Source organism: Cyanistes caeruleus, chromosome Z (assembly GCF_971803275.1).
Source record: "Cyanistes caeruleus chromosome Z, bCyaCae1.hap1.1, whole genome shotgun sequence".
NCBI classification, from domain to species: domain Eukaryota; kingdom Metazoa; phylum Chordata; class Aves; order Passeriformes; family Paridae; genus Cyanistes; species Cyanistes caeruleus.
In genome coordinates this window covers 30783610-30799597 of record NC_141732.1, presented here as the reverse complement: position 1 = coordinate 30799597, position 15988 = coordinate 30783610, and the positions used below count along the sequence as shown (strand labels likewise).

General features: G+C 38.8%; 2 long non-coding RNA genes across 3 annotated transcripts; both read left to right on the top strand.

Annotated features, from left to right (window-relative positions):
- The first annotated feature begins 474 nt into the window (after positions 1-474).
- On the top strand, positions 475-14568 carry LOC111941190 (uncharacterized). 2 transcript variants are annotated; one of them, XR_002869893.2, is made up of 3 exons: positions 475-733; positions 1940-2028; positions 13879-14568. It is a non-coding gene; the product is annotated as an uncharacterized LOC111941190 (long non-coding RNA). The 2 variants fall into 2 exon arrangements; XR_015280997.1 differs by lacking the exon at positions 13879-14568 and having other exon boundaries at positions 1940-6095.
- Positions 14569-14968: 400 nt separating this feature from the next.
- LOC147648296 (uncharacterized) lies at positions 14969-15441 on the top strand. Its single transcript, XR_015281001.1, has 2 exons — positions 14969-15017; positions 15401-15441. It is a non-coding gene; the product is annotated as an uncharacterized LOC147648296 (long non-coding RNA).
- Positions 15442-15988: the final 547 nt, after the last annotated feature.

Below are 15988 nucleotides of genomic sequence, written 5' to 3'. Positions count from 1 at the left end.
ATATAGATGTCTAAATACTTAGTTTTGTGGGGAAGGGTGTGAAATCTCATTTTTCATGGGCCTTTTTGGCATTAATATTGCCAAAATATTGCCAAATAATACATAAAAGGTGTAAAAGAAAAGATCTCCTGCTTGTAGGAAGGGTTAGCCACATACCACTTAATCAGGCTGACTGTGTAGTCAGGGAAGGAAGATCCCAAAAGTTTAAATCTAAATATTACACGCTATTGCATTATACAGCACATTTATTAAACATGAAACCCCAAACCAAAAATAACCAGAAAATGGGACATGTTCGTTTGTTCATTCATGTCATCATCATTTTTTTAAACAGTGTGTAAATGTTATTTTTTGTCTGTGGGTTCACTGATTATTGTCAATCTCAAAATTGATTTTTTGTCTTTTGTATCTAATGGTTCCACAAAGCCATGACTTGTCTAATCTAAAGCCTTGCATTCCATCTTGTGTTTCCAGATTCCAGTCAATCTTACTTTACTTAAGAATTCTCAGCTTTACTTCACTGGAATACTGTGTGCAGCTCTGCACAGCTGTATTGAAGGTGTATCTACTGGGAGTGGAACAGATGAAGGAGAAGTCTTCCAAGGTCTCCAGAAGAGCACAGGACATGAGCCACAGCTAGGAAAGAGTTTTAATCTAAGCATGTTGAACCTAGCCTTCAAGGCAGGCAGAAACAGAATACTGGGAAAGACATTTAAGCTGAGTATGAGTGCTGGTGAGGAACTATGTATTCATTTTGGTTTGCTTATTCCCAGGCTGTCTCTGGTCCCCTCCCTGCTGTTGTGCAGCTAGTGTTTATGTGGATATGTACAGAACCACATCAGGAAACTCATTCACTCATTTCATAGGGAATCCTGCCTATCTGCTTCTAACCTGGGGCACCATTCTGATTGAATTTGCTGTGTTGGCACAACAGAATGATTAATGAAAGTCCAGCTGCTGAATGATGCTGGACTATATTACATAACTGATACCCCACGTTCTTCCAGTTCTTAAGATATGAGGCATCAGAATTAAGGGCCATGACTTCATTCCATCTTTCTGAAAGCATGTAGATCTTCACTCAAAAATGCTAGATGAGCCGTTCCAAATATAAACTATCTAATCTAGTAAATTTTTTTTAAATCTAAATTCTTGATTATTGGCTGGTGCAGTTTTTCTGTGTGTAGGTTTTGGGTTTTTTGTTGGTGTTGTTGCTTGGTTAGAGGCTTTTAGTTGAAGTCTGTAATTGTTACTACCTGTAGTCTGGTGAAAGTTAGTGCCTCCTAATTGTATGTGAATTAAACTTTTGTATTACATCCACACTAGGGGGCTGTGTTGCTTTAACAATGTCTGTTTTGAGCAGTAATGTACTAAGCAGAGCCCAAACAACTTGTAAGCAGTACTTTTCCCTACATAATAAAGTGAATGGGAGCCGAATAGTAAAGGGGGATGACTTGCAATTTAGACAAATATAGTATAGGAGCAAAGAAACTTTTTTATCTGTGTGCTTTGATAAAAAATTGAAAGGTTGAAGGATGAAGTGATGCTCTTGTTGTCATGAGATGAGTGGAAAGGCTGAGACCTGGTTACTTCAGTCATGGCATGACTCCTTACACCTAGGATGCACTAACCCAGTTTGCTGGAACTGGGGACAGGTAGGTTGCTCTTCATCAATATTTAGCAACCTGTAGCATTTTTTCTTCGTAAAGGGGCATTTTCTATACAGAGCATGTCCCAGTTTCACTGCATATCCCAGTGCTTCTGCATTAGTCCCCTGTTTCTTTGACTGCACCAGTTCACATGTCGTCACTATAGGATGTAAGATTGCTTTGCTACAGATATGGCACTCCTTAAACTGTCATTTTATGAAGCAATTTGCTCTATATCCCAAATAAAATTGAGATGCATTTTTTGGTATCTTCTCCAACTTGCTTTCCAGGCCTCAGGACATTGACATAGAGGTATACTGGAGCTCAAGTGGATGCAGTATTGGAAAATAAACTGAAGTCACCTCCTGTCACTGTAAAGGTGGGTAATATCTTTTCTATCCTCAGTTTCTACTAAACCTTTTAAACATTTAACTGATCTAAAAAATTCTATTAATATATTACCTTCTTAAAAATGGGTGAGAAAAGGGTATTTTAAAGAAACGGGTTTCTTATGGAATATATATTTGTATTGAAATATTGAAAAGCTGTTGCTGTTGCAAGGAAGTTAAAATAGGCAGCATTTACTATAGCAGGACCTTATTTAGGCAATATGAATTTCCTTTAAATTACTGAGCCTTACTTTTTCACATTATTTGAGAGCCCCTATCAGTGAGAGTCAGGTATCAGGATTAGACCATTCAAATATGTCTCTTCCTACCAAATATTAGCATTAGATCACATAATAGTGGAGTTTCCTTACTTGCTAAACTAATCTGCATATTCTTTTCAAAAAAATAGATGTAATATCTGCTTTGCAGTAGAGAACATGGAGAGAATTTCTGTGTTTTCATTGTTCATGAAGAATGCCTCCATACATATCTTGTCATAGTGATATTTGTCATAAGTAAATTACTCTCCTTTGGTGACACAAACTATCTACTGGGATTGGTAGATGATGGTTTTACTGAATTTCTGGTTGATGCATCTTGTGTCCTTAGCATAAGTAGTGAGGCTCTGCAGGCATCTCTGCCTGTTTTGCTGGGTAGGGTACAGCCTGGTGAATCCTGTTCCTTCTACTTTTTCTGATTTGGGATGTTGTAATAAAAACATTGTCTGCCTAACAACTGAGAATGAAGTTAACTAAGATTTTTATTGTCTCATTAAAAGAATTGCATGTCAAAAATGTAAATGCCTGAAACACTTTTCAGTGGACCATTTTTTTGCAAAAAATATATTCCTTCACTGCCACTTAACGCTAAAATTTATATTGGGAAGCCAAACAGAAGAAAAAAAGGTGAGAACAAGGAACCCCTGGACCCCTAATTATACCTCTGCTTGCTGCAGAAGAAAGGTAGTGTTGCCAGTATTTTTCACTAAATATCAACTGTCCAAAATGAATGAATTTACCTGAAGTGAGGGCCAGTGATGAATGGCAGCCCCTGAAATTGTTGGGATATAATACATGCTTATCATTGCAAGCTGGAATCAGAGTCAGGAATTAATAGGCATTGTTTGACACAGCTGATGTGTAACCCTAGTTGGAATTGCGATTCAGACTATCCCTTTAATCTTCTAAAATGGTTTTGGGTACAGTAATTCTAATTTATTGTTACTTCAGCAATGGTACTTCCTAAGCAGATCTACAAATGTCAGTTTGGTGCCAGTTTTGGTCTTCAGACCAGAAGGTTTCACACTTACTTATTTTACCTTTTATATTTGAATTATTAATGAGAAAGTCTTTTCATGTTAATTGTAACATTAAGCAAAGAACAGAGAATCCTCTCACGAGGAACAAAAATTCTGTTCTCATCATGTCTCAAATAAAGAACACAGGAAACAAAAAGCAGGAGGAAAGATGGTACTGAACTGATTATAGTTGGTTTTATACATCTGTGATTATGTTGTGAAATGGCAGATACATTTACTACTAACATTCTAAATGACATACATGCACATACACAAAAATTAGGAACTTTTATTTCTTACTCCTTTGTAAGCAGGTGGGAGAAAATATTTGCTCTTTGCAGCTCCCTGTATTTTTATTGGTAAAATGTTGCAATCAACACTTTATCTTAATATTAATTTCTTTTTTTTGTCCTCTCTCTACCAATATTTTTAATTACTGAATAAGATTAATAATCCCCATTTAGCTGCAGAAGTTTAATAAACAAAGTTTAATTAAAACAAGAGAAGCACAATCAACCTAAAGGGTCCATCCTTAGCACTGCAGATTCTAGTAATACTTTTCTGGTTTGTTGTGTGCTTTTAAAAATTGAGAAGGGAAGAAGACTGGAAGAGAACTTTAGGTTTTTGTATTTAATTGAACTAACAGCATGTGCTGATAAGTAATAAATAACAATGACACAGTGACTAAAAAAATAGGTTTCCTCAAGCAGTGATTCATTCACTGTCTTTCATTGCTGTCAGGTTAAGTGACAGATTGTTTTTGTCAGCCTAAAGGAGAAATGTTCAGTACTCTAACAATCTTTTAATTCCTACCACAGCAGCCTTTAAAATGCATTGAATTAATATAAATAAAAATGCAGCAATTAAACAGAACTTGGGCTCTTCATTGACTTACAAATAAAATCTGCAGATCAGTTATCAAGAAAGCATATTGTGGTGATTCAGTGCACTTTGCTGGAAGAAGCATTGCTGATGATAGGCAAGGTTCTTGAACTTTTGCAGAAGAAGGATTCTTGGTATTGAATGTGGACATCAGGACATCAGAAGGAATTCTGGACACCAGGATAAGTTTCTTTACAGAAAGGTTTGTTAAAAATTGGAATGGGCTGCCCAGGGAGGTGGTGGAGTCATCATCTGTGAAGATGATCACGAAACGATTGGGCAATGGTGTCTGGGTGACAAGGTGATGATCAGTCAAAAGTTGGATGACATGATCTCAGAGGTCTTTTCCAAACTAAGTTTTCTGACTTTTCCATCACATAGTCCAACAGCAGTGTGATAGAGTAGCCTTGGAGGGATGATGCCAGAAAGGAATTATAACTTGCTCTTATAATTCAGATTGCATTTTTCATTCAGTGACAAATTATGCTTATACTCTGTAATTTTAAAAATTTGATTCCTTTCAGGTTTTTGATGTTGAAGAACCCAGCTGATCCCAAACCCATTTCATCAAAGATAATTGGGGTGGTTGTGAGCATATGCTTATAGAGGAGAGGGCAGAGCTTGTTCATATGGCAGGTTCCTTGTTGCCTGGCTTTTTCCTAGAAACCTTACCCTGACCCTTTACATGGCGAGACATGTACTGGCACCATACTGCCTGCCATGCAGCACTTAGGAAACAGAAAAATGTTAGTGGAAAAGAGGGACTTCAAATGTAGTACAGTTTTTAGATAAAATTAATCTTGCCACTTGGCTTTGTAAGTGTTACAAAAGGCAGTTTCAAATCCTGGAAGGCATCCTCAAACTTCTTTGCCAACTCTAATTTTTTTTTAAGCAGTTTTACCTTTTCCTTTGCCAAAGCTCTTCACTCACCACACAAACACCCCTAACTAAAGCACCAGCCAACATTGGTTGTAATACAAAGAGAAAGGTTTTCTAGTTATTTTCTGTGTCCTTTAAAGAAGAGTGAATCCGACCACATTGAAAACTCTGTATAATATGTTCTTAATGTCACTCTGGTATTAGGGCAAGTTCTGACTGTAGCTTCTGCTTTTAGCTCAGCACCAGACTTGCAAACAATATTGAAATTACTCATTACTTATGACATTTCTCTCGAACACCTGTGTTTTATGCCTAACAGTATTCTTGCTGCATTTTCAGCTAATCATTGCTCTTTTCTGTTGTGTTTGTACTTAAAAATAAATATTAACCATGTACAGGCTGTTATTATTGTCTGACATTTATCTAACCTTCTGATTTGCCTTTCCATCCACTTGTTATGGAACTGTAAGGCACATTTCTTCCCTGTTCAACATTGGTTTGGGTCCAGAACACAATAAAGGACTGCTCTGCCTGTGCATCAGCATTGGCCATGCTGTTATTATGCCTTGACAGCTCCTAACGGTACTGCCCAATAGTAGTACTAGTGGGACACCACCTTCTCAACACAAAGACTGTTCGTTCCTGCTCCACATAATCTTCCTTCTCCGTGTATGCTGCAAAGTTATAGACATAATGCCTGATTTGCTGGGCATGTGAATTTTTGATAACTCTACAGACCTGTCATGACAAAGACAGAATGAACTGAATTAGTGCAAGTATCTCTTTTTTCAGTCTTCTGTATTATGCCAGTTTATAGTTGTCGCCTGTACAATTCCATACCTTGGTTTCCTTTTGACTTAGGTTTCTTTCCCTCCATAAGCTCTCTTCCTAGACTTTATTTTTGTCTCTTCATTACCCAATGGTTAATATATATATTTTCTAATTTTTTTGGTTAGAATAAAACCTCTGACCCACGTTTACTATTTAAAAAAAAACAAAGAGTTATTTAGGTTCTCAGAATAAAAGGATCAAATATTGTAACTGAGCTTACCTACATTCTGTTGAGACCAGAGGATTGTCACAAATCCTGACTTAATTATATTAATTTTTATAAATGTCCATACTTTTTTCTTTCTGTAGCTTTTATTCTGTCTCAGTCACTGAGAAGTTGTAACTTCTGGCAGACTGAAGAGCCCTCAGTTACCAGGTTTGTGCTTCCTAAGTCGTGTTTAAGAACAGGTGATCAATGCATCCACTAACCTGCTTCTAATAAGGTAAAAAGATTGAGATCCCTAAAACCTTCTTCTGCACTGCACCTTTTCCAGTTACTTAATTCATCCTTAATCAGGTCTTCCAGGAATCCTCTCTAACATTCTGATATCCTCTGTTTTGAGGAGTAATTGAGAACACTGAATCAGTGTACAATCCTTAAGGCCAGCAGTGACCTCAGGAGGTCTGTGCTCTACCCCCCTCCACCTGGCTCAGCCACAGAATCATACCAGGTTTCAGAGCACTGTCCCATGGGGGCTGGAAACCCTCCAAGGAGGGAGAGAGCACCACCTCCCAGGCCATACAGCCAGCTGTGGCTTCTCCTATGGAGAAAAATATTTCCCTTATCTCCAGGTTCTCTGTCCTTGTTTGGCTTTGTGCCCAGCAGGACACAGGACCTTATCCTCAGGTCTGTGCCAGGCCCCACTGTCAATGCTGCTGGGGCTCTGCCTGACTGGAACACAGCTGAACAGTGCTACTGCCTCAAGTGCATGGGAGGCATGGTGGATCCTTTCTTTTGCATATCCTGATCTCTGTGATGGACATGATAACTAGAGAGATTATTTATTAGCTCTAGCACACCTGCCAGCTAGAAAGTACATGTCCGTTCTCCACTCCTTGATAATTTGTTAGTTTTCTCCACTCAGGCATGTTCTCCTGCAGTAGTGTCCCACCTTATGAATTGCAACTGTACTGGATCTGGGATCCACAGCATTTTTTGTCAGCTCCTTGGTTTTATTTTTGTAAGCCCATGATGAAAAACCCTCATTCTTCTTGATTTAGAGCTCTGCATTCAGAACAAATGAGAATTTGAATGAACTGCACTGTGGAGCAGGGCATCCTAAGATATTTTTTACTGAGCTGGTCAGCTAAGGCATAGAAATTTGAATTCCACTCCACAAAGCTACCCAAATGTCATGCTGACTATTGGAGTGGATATCCTTTTTTAGCTGCTGTTCTGTGAGCTTGAGGTTCCCACCTTGTTCTTTATTTTCTCAATAAAATGGGCATCAGGCATCCTTTTCACTGTGTCTTCATGATGTCTTGGTTTGCTCTCAGTCTACTGTTTGGTGGTGGCAGAACTACCTCTTTCATACCTATGAGAGAAAACTGACACTCTTATGGGAAAAACTGATAACCTGTAAAACTTCTTGTTTTGGCATATTAATTTGGGTCTTGCAGACTTGCCTCTGAGACTAGAGGTGTTGTGCAGTTACAGTAAATACAAGTGGAGTTTTCACAGTAAAAGAACTCATGCACCTCTGCAGTTGTGTTCAAACTAGTTATTATCTTTTTACGTTCCCTGCACCTGTTTCTCATACCTCCTTGCTCCTGTCTCTCTGGTTTTAGGTTATGGCTCAGTCTCTCTGTGAAGGTTTTTGCTAGCAATGTTTTGATCTCTTGGACCACCCTATATGCCTTCCCAGATAAATAGAAATTTTTCTTAATGTCATTAAAATACAGGCAGTTCTTGAAGTAAACCTGAGACTTTTATGGAGGAAACAATTAAAAATATCATCCCTACCTGCCAGACATTCTTCCTGACCTTGTCCCTTTCATATCTTTTTTTCTCTTCCTTCTCTGTTTGAGAAGAAGAGTCTAGTTTTAATGAGCCCTATCTTTCACTCAGCTAATGAGAAAGGATTTTTGTTGTTCATAGCCAACAATGCTTTTATTGGCAGCAACTAGAGGTTAACATACTATGTGGTCTATGGGGAAAAAGGTATTGAGCAGATGTTTTATATAGGTGAAAGAGAGAAAAAGAGGATCTATTGTTTTTTTACAGAGAATTGGTCGGATTTGTGACCTAAGTTATAAATTCCAAAGAAGGTGGTAATAAGATTTCTCGGTGTTTTTAATATAATATTGTCCTTAATACAGAACTGAAAAATTCCAATATGCATTTACCTTTAGAAAAATATGCTTTCATAAATTATTAGGAGTAGTAGAGTATAGTAGAATTTTTCTCAAAATTGGGTATAGAAAGTTTTTCTGCTGTACATATTTTACTTTACAGTGTTTAAAGCATGTTTTGGTACCCAGATGGTGCAAAGTTTCAAGCAGAAAGAAAGCTTATCATGAGGTCTCTAAGTAGTGAATAGCATTAAAAAATATTTAAGGGTCTATATTTCTACTAGTCAAGAATTAAAAACTGAGGCAGAGTGTTTACAATAGTTTGGCACCCATTTTATTTTTTTTTTAGAAGGGCATACTCCTCATTAGAGTCTTTGTCGTATGTCCCCTACTGTAGCATAAGTCCTCTTCTTCCACATAAGACCAATTATTTCCAAATGACTGGCCTATCATTCTCCATACTGTTTGAATTACTTGCATTTATAGATTATTATATAAAAAGAGAAGAATTTTCTGAACAGTGTTGTGCTTGTTTATACAGTATGATGCTCTGACTCAATATTTCCTTTACGTTTCATGTATTTTTGTCACTGAAAATATTTATTTTGATGACACTGCTAATGAATACACTGCTGTCATATTTAGATATATATTTCAGGGGCCATCTGCAAAGAATCAGGAACAGATTTCTACATACTTTTTTAGACTGCCTGAATTTGTATGCTAGTCATGCTGCAAAATTCAACTGAGGGGTGATTTCTTTTGTCAAATTTTAGGCATGTTATTTCAGGTCTGCAAATTTTTTTGTGGCTCAGAAATGCAGCAGAAGTGTTGGCTTGTGAAGGTTTTAACAGCTACAAAAGCCTGTTTCCATGTGGCTAAAGTGGAATAAAAGCACACTACTACTGGTTCCCATGTGTTCAAATATGCTCAGCATCTATGTTCATACATACATAAACAATAAGCCTCTCTTTTTACCAGCAGATGGAGGTAACAAAGATTGTTCTTGGGAAAGGAATGACTAGAAAACAATATGGGATTCTGGATTGATGAGTTTACTGCACAAAAGTTCTTGAAAGAAAAATCAGAAACAGCTCATGGCCAGGATTGATGAATTTAGTGGCTGCCAATGTTTTCATTCTATGAAAACCCACTGCCATAGTATGTGAAAGCTGAGTGGACTCATTTGATGAATATGCTTGAACTAAACATTCTTTAGGCAGGATTCTCTTCTGAATCCCTGCATTTTGCTGAGAGGGTCAGGAGGAATCATAGATTCCACAAAAATTTGTTTATTTTAGTAGTTGTTTAATATGAGTTTCTCTATAGCTGTAGAGGGAATAATAGACAAGACATTGCAAGAGATTTGGTGTACATTTTAATTTCTCCATCTGTAAATGGAAACATTTTAAGTAATGGCAGAAATAATGGTTGGCTTATGTATTTTGATGGTCAGATGTGAGCAAAGCAGGACGTATTTCTTAATAAAATAATTCTGTGTTACACCAATGCATTCATCATTTTTTAAGAGCTAATGGAACATTAAAACATGAGAAGAACACCTCTTCTGTGAAGAAAGATTGAGGAAGTTGACACTGTTCAGCCTGGAGAAGAGAAGGTTGCCTGGAGATCTCATAGCATCATTCCAGTATCCCAGGGTAGCCTACAAGGAAGCCAGAGAGGGAATCTTCACATGGAACTGTAGAAATAGGACAAGAGGCAATGGCTTCAAACTGAGAGTAGGTTTGAATTAGATATTACAAGGAAATTCTTTACTGAAAGTTGTGTCACTGTAACTGTGGGACAGCACAGGGAATAATGCCCCAGCATCTTGTACTCCTTAAACTGACATTTCCCTTGGAACAACAGTCTGTGGCATGGTATCTTAAAATCTGCAAAGCTCTGAAATTTAACAAGGCCAGGTACCAGATTCCACATCTGGGATGGGGCAGCTCTGGTTGTCTGTATAGACTGGGGAATGAGAAGCTGAAGAGCATCTCCATGGAAAGGGACCTGGTTGATTTCAGGCTGACCCTGAGCCAGCAGTGCCCTGGCAGCAGGAGGGCCACGGTGTCCTGGGGTGCATCAGGCACAGCATCACAGCCAGGCAAGGGAGGGGATTGTCCTGCTCTGCTCTGAGCTGAGCACCTCAAGTACTGGGGACAGGTCTGGGTGCCACAACACAAAAAAGACCTTGAGCTGTTAGAGAGTATCCAAAGGAGGGCATGAGGATAGTGAAGGGCCTTGAGGTGAAGCCATATGAGGGGTGGCTGAGGTCACTTGGTCTGTTCAGCCTGGAGGACACTGAGGGGGGACCTCACTTGCAGTTACAGCTTCCTCATGAGGCGAAGAGGAGGGGCAGCACTGATCTTTTCTCTGTGATGACAGTGACAGGACCTGAGGGGATGGCCTGAACTTGGGTCATGGGAGATTTAGGCTGGATATTAGGAGAAGGTTCTTCACTCAGAGGGGAGGTTGGGCACTGGAACGGAGTCCTCAGGGAAGTGGTCACAGCACCAATGCTGACAGAGCTTGAGAAGCATTTATACAATGTTCTCAGGGACATAGTGTGACTCTTGGGGATGTCCTGTGCAGGGCCAGGAGCAGGACTTGATGATCCTGATGGGTCCCGTTCAACTCAGCATATTCCATGATTCTCTAATTCTAATACACATTGCATCATGGAACTGTACATTCATCTGTTTATCCCAGTGACAGTTTTTAGCAGAGGAATTGTTAGTCCATTTCCTGCATGCACCATTTCTGTAACATATCAAGTTGTTGAATTATAGTTCCAGAAGTAATTTCTTGCTAGGTTGACCTGAGTGATAAAAGCCAAAAAGTCGCTTTTGTCACTACTCAGAGGTCATTGAGGCCTTTGGAAAATGACACTCCTGGACATGTATTAACCAGATTAAGTCTTTGTAAAATTCCCACAGCAGTCTGAACAGGTCTCTTGAAGAAGCTGACTGAGCTTTCTCATCAAATAAAAATGGATACTATACAGCCTAGAGTCACTCCTGGCCACAGCAGTGGAACACAGTACTTAGAGAATTCACAGTGTGTAGCTGGAAAACGTGTGCTGTTGGTAGATTTGATGAAGAGCTCGTTCAGGCTTTGCAACACTGTGCCTGAAGGGCTTTTCTGTAAGGCGGAAGAATGAACTGCACAACTTTGCAGGCTCTGTTTGTAGTGATGCTTCTTGCTCTTTAACAATCAAAACAAAGTTGTGTTTTTAGCAGAGATATTACAGGAATTAGCATATAAAAAATGCAAGAGAAAGACAAGAAACTGTTCAAGCTGTTTTTCTTCTGATATAATTTTCTCAAATGAGTTGACTTTTCTCTAGGGGAAGGCAAATTATTGCATATGAATGTGAATAAGAATTGACAAACTCTTCTGTGCCTGTCACAGTTGTTTGAGAAATGCCCAGCTTGCTCTTCCCATCTTCTTTTATACCAAGAGGAAAAATAGTTGAGAGAGGGATCTGAAACCCACAGGTTTCAAATGTCTCCTTTTGACCAATAAGTCTGATGTAAATCCATCCAGGATTACCTGTTATGGTTTCGTAGGTCTTTGTGGTGGCACATTTGCACTTTGGGAAAGCCTCTAACCTTGAGTGCACCACCTGGCAGAATAACATACACGGAGCGTTGTAGTAAATTTTATCAATCTGCCTTTCTAATCTCCTAAAAAGAGATTTGACCTCATTCTGACTTAATTGATGTTTACAGACCCTCTACATTTAGTATAATTTGCAGCTTTCACAAATGTAATATTTATTCACTCTAAAATGGAATACAAGAAAGTCTTTAAATAGAGCCGAGACTGACGGAGTTCCTTTTCCATGAATATCTGGGTACCTTTGAAAATTTACAGCACTGTCTTCTAACACTTCTAACTCTTCCATTCAGATTCTGTAAAATACTGTTTTTTATCCAAACAAAATTGAGTGAGTTTTGAGGTAAGTTTCCTTAAAAATGCTGAAACCTGAAAACACGAAAATGCTTTATCAACATGCAAATACAGTCCATCTAGTCCCATGTTCCCTTTATTTTCCAATCTTAGAAGTCAAATAATAGAAAAAATGGTTCCATTTGGTCATATTTTATCTTTAAATCCTTGGTCTGGTGCTGCAGCCAAGCAGATATGGGAATGAGCCTCTGTGCTAGCTCAAGCAGTTTCATTCTGAAGGCTGAGTAAAACCAGTGCTCCTCCTCTGAAGAACTGCTAACAGAAGGAGATAAAAAGTTCTAAAAATGCCCTAGTTCAGTTCAGCAAGTGTCTTGCCTGCAGAAATCTCTATACTTTGAACTGACACTGCACTTCAACCATTAGTTCTTGAAGTTTTTGAACTGTCTTCATATTTTTGTCCTCCATTTTTTCCCACTGTTGGTCAGCTTTGTATGTATGAGATGGTGATTAGAAAGACAGCTTATCAGGGAAAAGCAGTATGGCACTTGTTAGCTTTTCTATGCAGGAGACTTGAGAAAGAAGTGAAACTGAGCTCAAGCATGATAGATCAAGGTTTCAAAATTCTTGAAAATTATATTCTGGAAAATGTTAAAAAACATAGTTGCTTAAACATGAAGTACTTTTTATTTGTTTTATGCACTTTTAATGTTAGGCTGATGTCTTTAATATCCTTCTCACAGATGGGACTAAAAACTTACTTTGGAAATACAAACTCAAAACAAGGATTTCCCTGTGCCACATGGCTGCAGTAGCAGAGGCTTAATCAACATAAGATTCTGTGATATTTGTGATAAAATCACACATTTTTCTTCAAGCTTGGCAGTTAGTTCCTTTAGTGCCCAGATTTGTATGTATTGACAATGTCAATAGGCTGTTACTTAAAATTTTCCAGGCAGATAAAATCAGTAAAGATTCGTGAGAGAGGTATTTAGCCAGTGGTTTGCCCATCTGACTCTTGCCATTATTTGGAGGACTATGTCTATTTTTTTTTTTTCAAAGTTTTTGTGGTTTCTGCTTCTGAAAGTGCACTTTACAGAGTGGAGAGCATTTCTGTTTCCTCAGTTTGGACTTCAAGCCACCTCTACTTTAAATTCTGTCACCTTACACTAGAGTTTACTTTTCTTTTGTTGCAGTTATGCTTTACCCTGCAAGCTTAAACCAACCTGTGATAGTTATGGCCCTCTCCTGTTTGTTTTTCTTTCTTTGCTAGCTTTTCTTCTTAAGCTTCTATGTCTCTGAACTGTTCAACCATGGCTTTTCACTGGCTTCCCCTTCTCCTTATATTTTTGGTTTTTTTGCATTCTTATTTTTCAGAAAAGTTGATGTCTGATATGTGTTAATTGTATAGCCTCCCCTTGTCTGCCTTCTATACATTTTCCCCCATCAGCATCTACATAAGGTTATTCTGCTTTACTTAAAGACACTGCTCATTTGGCCAACTCTATGTCTCTCTGGACTCCTAGAAATCATTCCTGTAATCTCTGAAATCATTCCTGTAACACAGAGGAGGTGGGGCTCTGTGCTGTAACCTTTTTAGGGGACTTGGCAGCCCTGGTGTCATCCTGAAGCAGAACGATGCAGAAGCAGATGCAAGCAGAACTGATGGGGGCAGGGATGGGGAGGCATTAGCTATTTTACTTTTTCACTTGTTTGTTGTGCATTTACTTTGATCTGTCTGTCACAGCTGTTGGAGGTTGAGCAAGACTACCAGAGGTTATGTGACAACAGCCAAAGGAGAGGAGCAACATCTGGAGGTGATCACACCTGGAATGCCTGGTCCTGGGCTCCCCCTGCCAGAGTAGCATGGACACACTGGAACAAGTCCAGAGAAGCACCACAAAGATTATCAGAGGACTGGAGCACCTCTTCTTAGAACTGAGAGAGCTGAGGCTGTTCAGCCTGAAGAAGAGGAGGCTGGGGCTGACCTTATCAAGATATATGAGTACCTCATGGGGAGGTAAAGAAGATGTGCCTCGTGACAGGACATAATGTAATGTAATGGGCACAAACTGAAAACCAGGAGTACTCATTTAAACATAAGAAAACCCTTTTTTCCTGTGTGGGATTTTGAGAAATTGGACAGGTTTCTCAGAGTGGTTGTGGAATCTCCATCTCTGAAGGATATCCAATATGCAACTTCACACTATCTTCATCAACCTACTCTAGCTCATCAAGGGAGCTAGGCTAGCTCTTCTTCAGAGGTGTCTCTAGTCTTAGCCTTTCTATGATCCAGTAACTTTTCTAAACATCCTCACAGTGGGATTTATCATGCTTTCAATTTATCACTGTGAAATTTTGAAGGGAATTTTCTTGCTTGCAAGAAAAAGGGATTCCCAGATTGCCCTGTTATCCTGATCTGCTTTTCAGATATTCTGTAAGTGATTCCTAAATATTTTTCTAAGGTATCCCAAATCCCTTTACCCACAGTAAGACTTTTTTTTTAGAAAAAGGGTCCACAAAGCCTTTGCAGAAATGTGTGGGCCTCTTCTGCATTTTTTGAAATCGGCTAAAATGCCTGGTTGGTTGGTGATCTTGTTTTTTATTCAGTCTCAATATTGATAAGGTTCCATGTAACAATAACTTCACCAAGAGATACTCAATGAACTTAAAAAAAGTTTTTAATATAAAGGTTATATTATCAAATGGTGGTTTGAAAGAACTAAATAGGATTACGAAGATTATCCTTTTTTAACAATGCCTTAAATTTTTATCTCCTTATCTCTTTCTCATTGCTCTCTCTCTCAAGACATTATGGTTTATTGTGTCTCCACTAGGTACCTTGCATATGATTTACACACTGAATGAATCTGCTTTCAGAGCAAGGTAATGATATAATATCCCCATTTATATTCAGAGCAGTCAACACTTTCTATCTCTTTGAATAATAAAACCACCTGCATTTAATATACATGGAAAAATGGGAAGGCAAATAGCAGATATAGCACAATCACATAAGTGTAATCAGATAAAATATCACAATATTAGAGCAGATCAGCATCTGGTAATGACTTGAATTTTAAAAGACTGACAAACAGCATGGTCTAAAGCAATCAGGCATACCTCATTCAGAGCTACTTATCCCAGATTTGATTGCTCCTCTCATATGTTTCTGGCAGATTAAACATTCAGGCTTTCTTATTTTAACTCTTCCTGTGCTGTGCCTCTTTTGGTGGAAAACCACTTGTCTTTTACCTCTTTTTTTCCAGAGTGAGAAAGCAACATCAAATTAAAGGAGAGGAGGAATGTGCCCTGCTGCCCTGGCTGGTTGTAGTAAATAGAGCCAAGCCCTTCTGCAGTGATCATGCAGTCACACATCCATCTATGTCCTCTGCAGCTGCTGCCAGGGCTTTGGGATCCATGATATGTAGTGGAGAACTACTAGAAACTGAAAGGACACTTCTTTTGTGTTTGGCAATCTCTGGATGAGTGACTTGTGGAAGACTTTATTGGTGCATTCAACTGCACTCAGTGGCACCCTGATGCCCTTTAGGACATCCTGCAGATTCAGAAATACAAACAATACAATTCAAGCAACATCGAAGTAAAGGTGGTGCTCTATAGGACTGGGATATTGCCTGTCCTCTATTTCTATGCATCTGTCAATTGCAAGTCTTTGCTGTTAATGCAGGTGCTGGGGCAGGAGCCAAAAGTCATGTTAGGATGCATGTTCTCCTCTCTTTCTCCTCCCTCTCCCTATCCCATCACCTATCTCTATTCCTTACCATCTCCCTCTCTTTCACAGCTTGCTTTAATGCAGGCATCAGTGATGAGGAGCTGCTTGAATTTCTTATTTC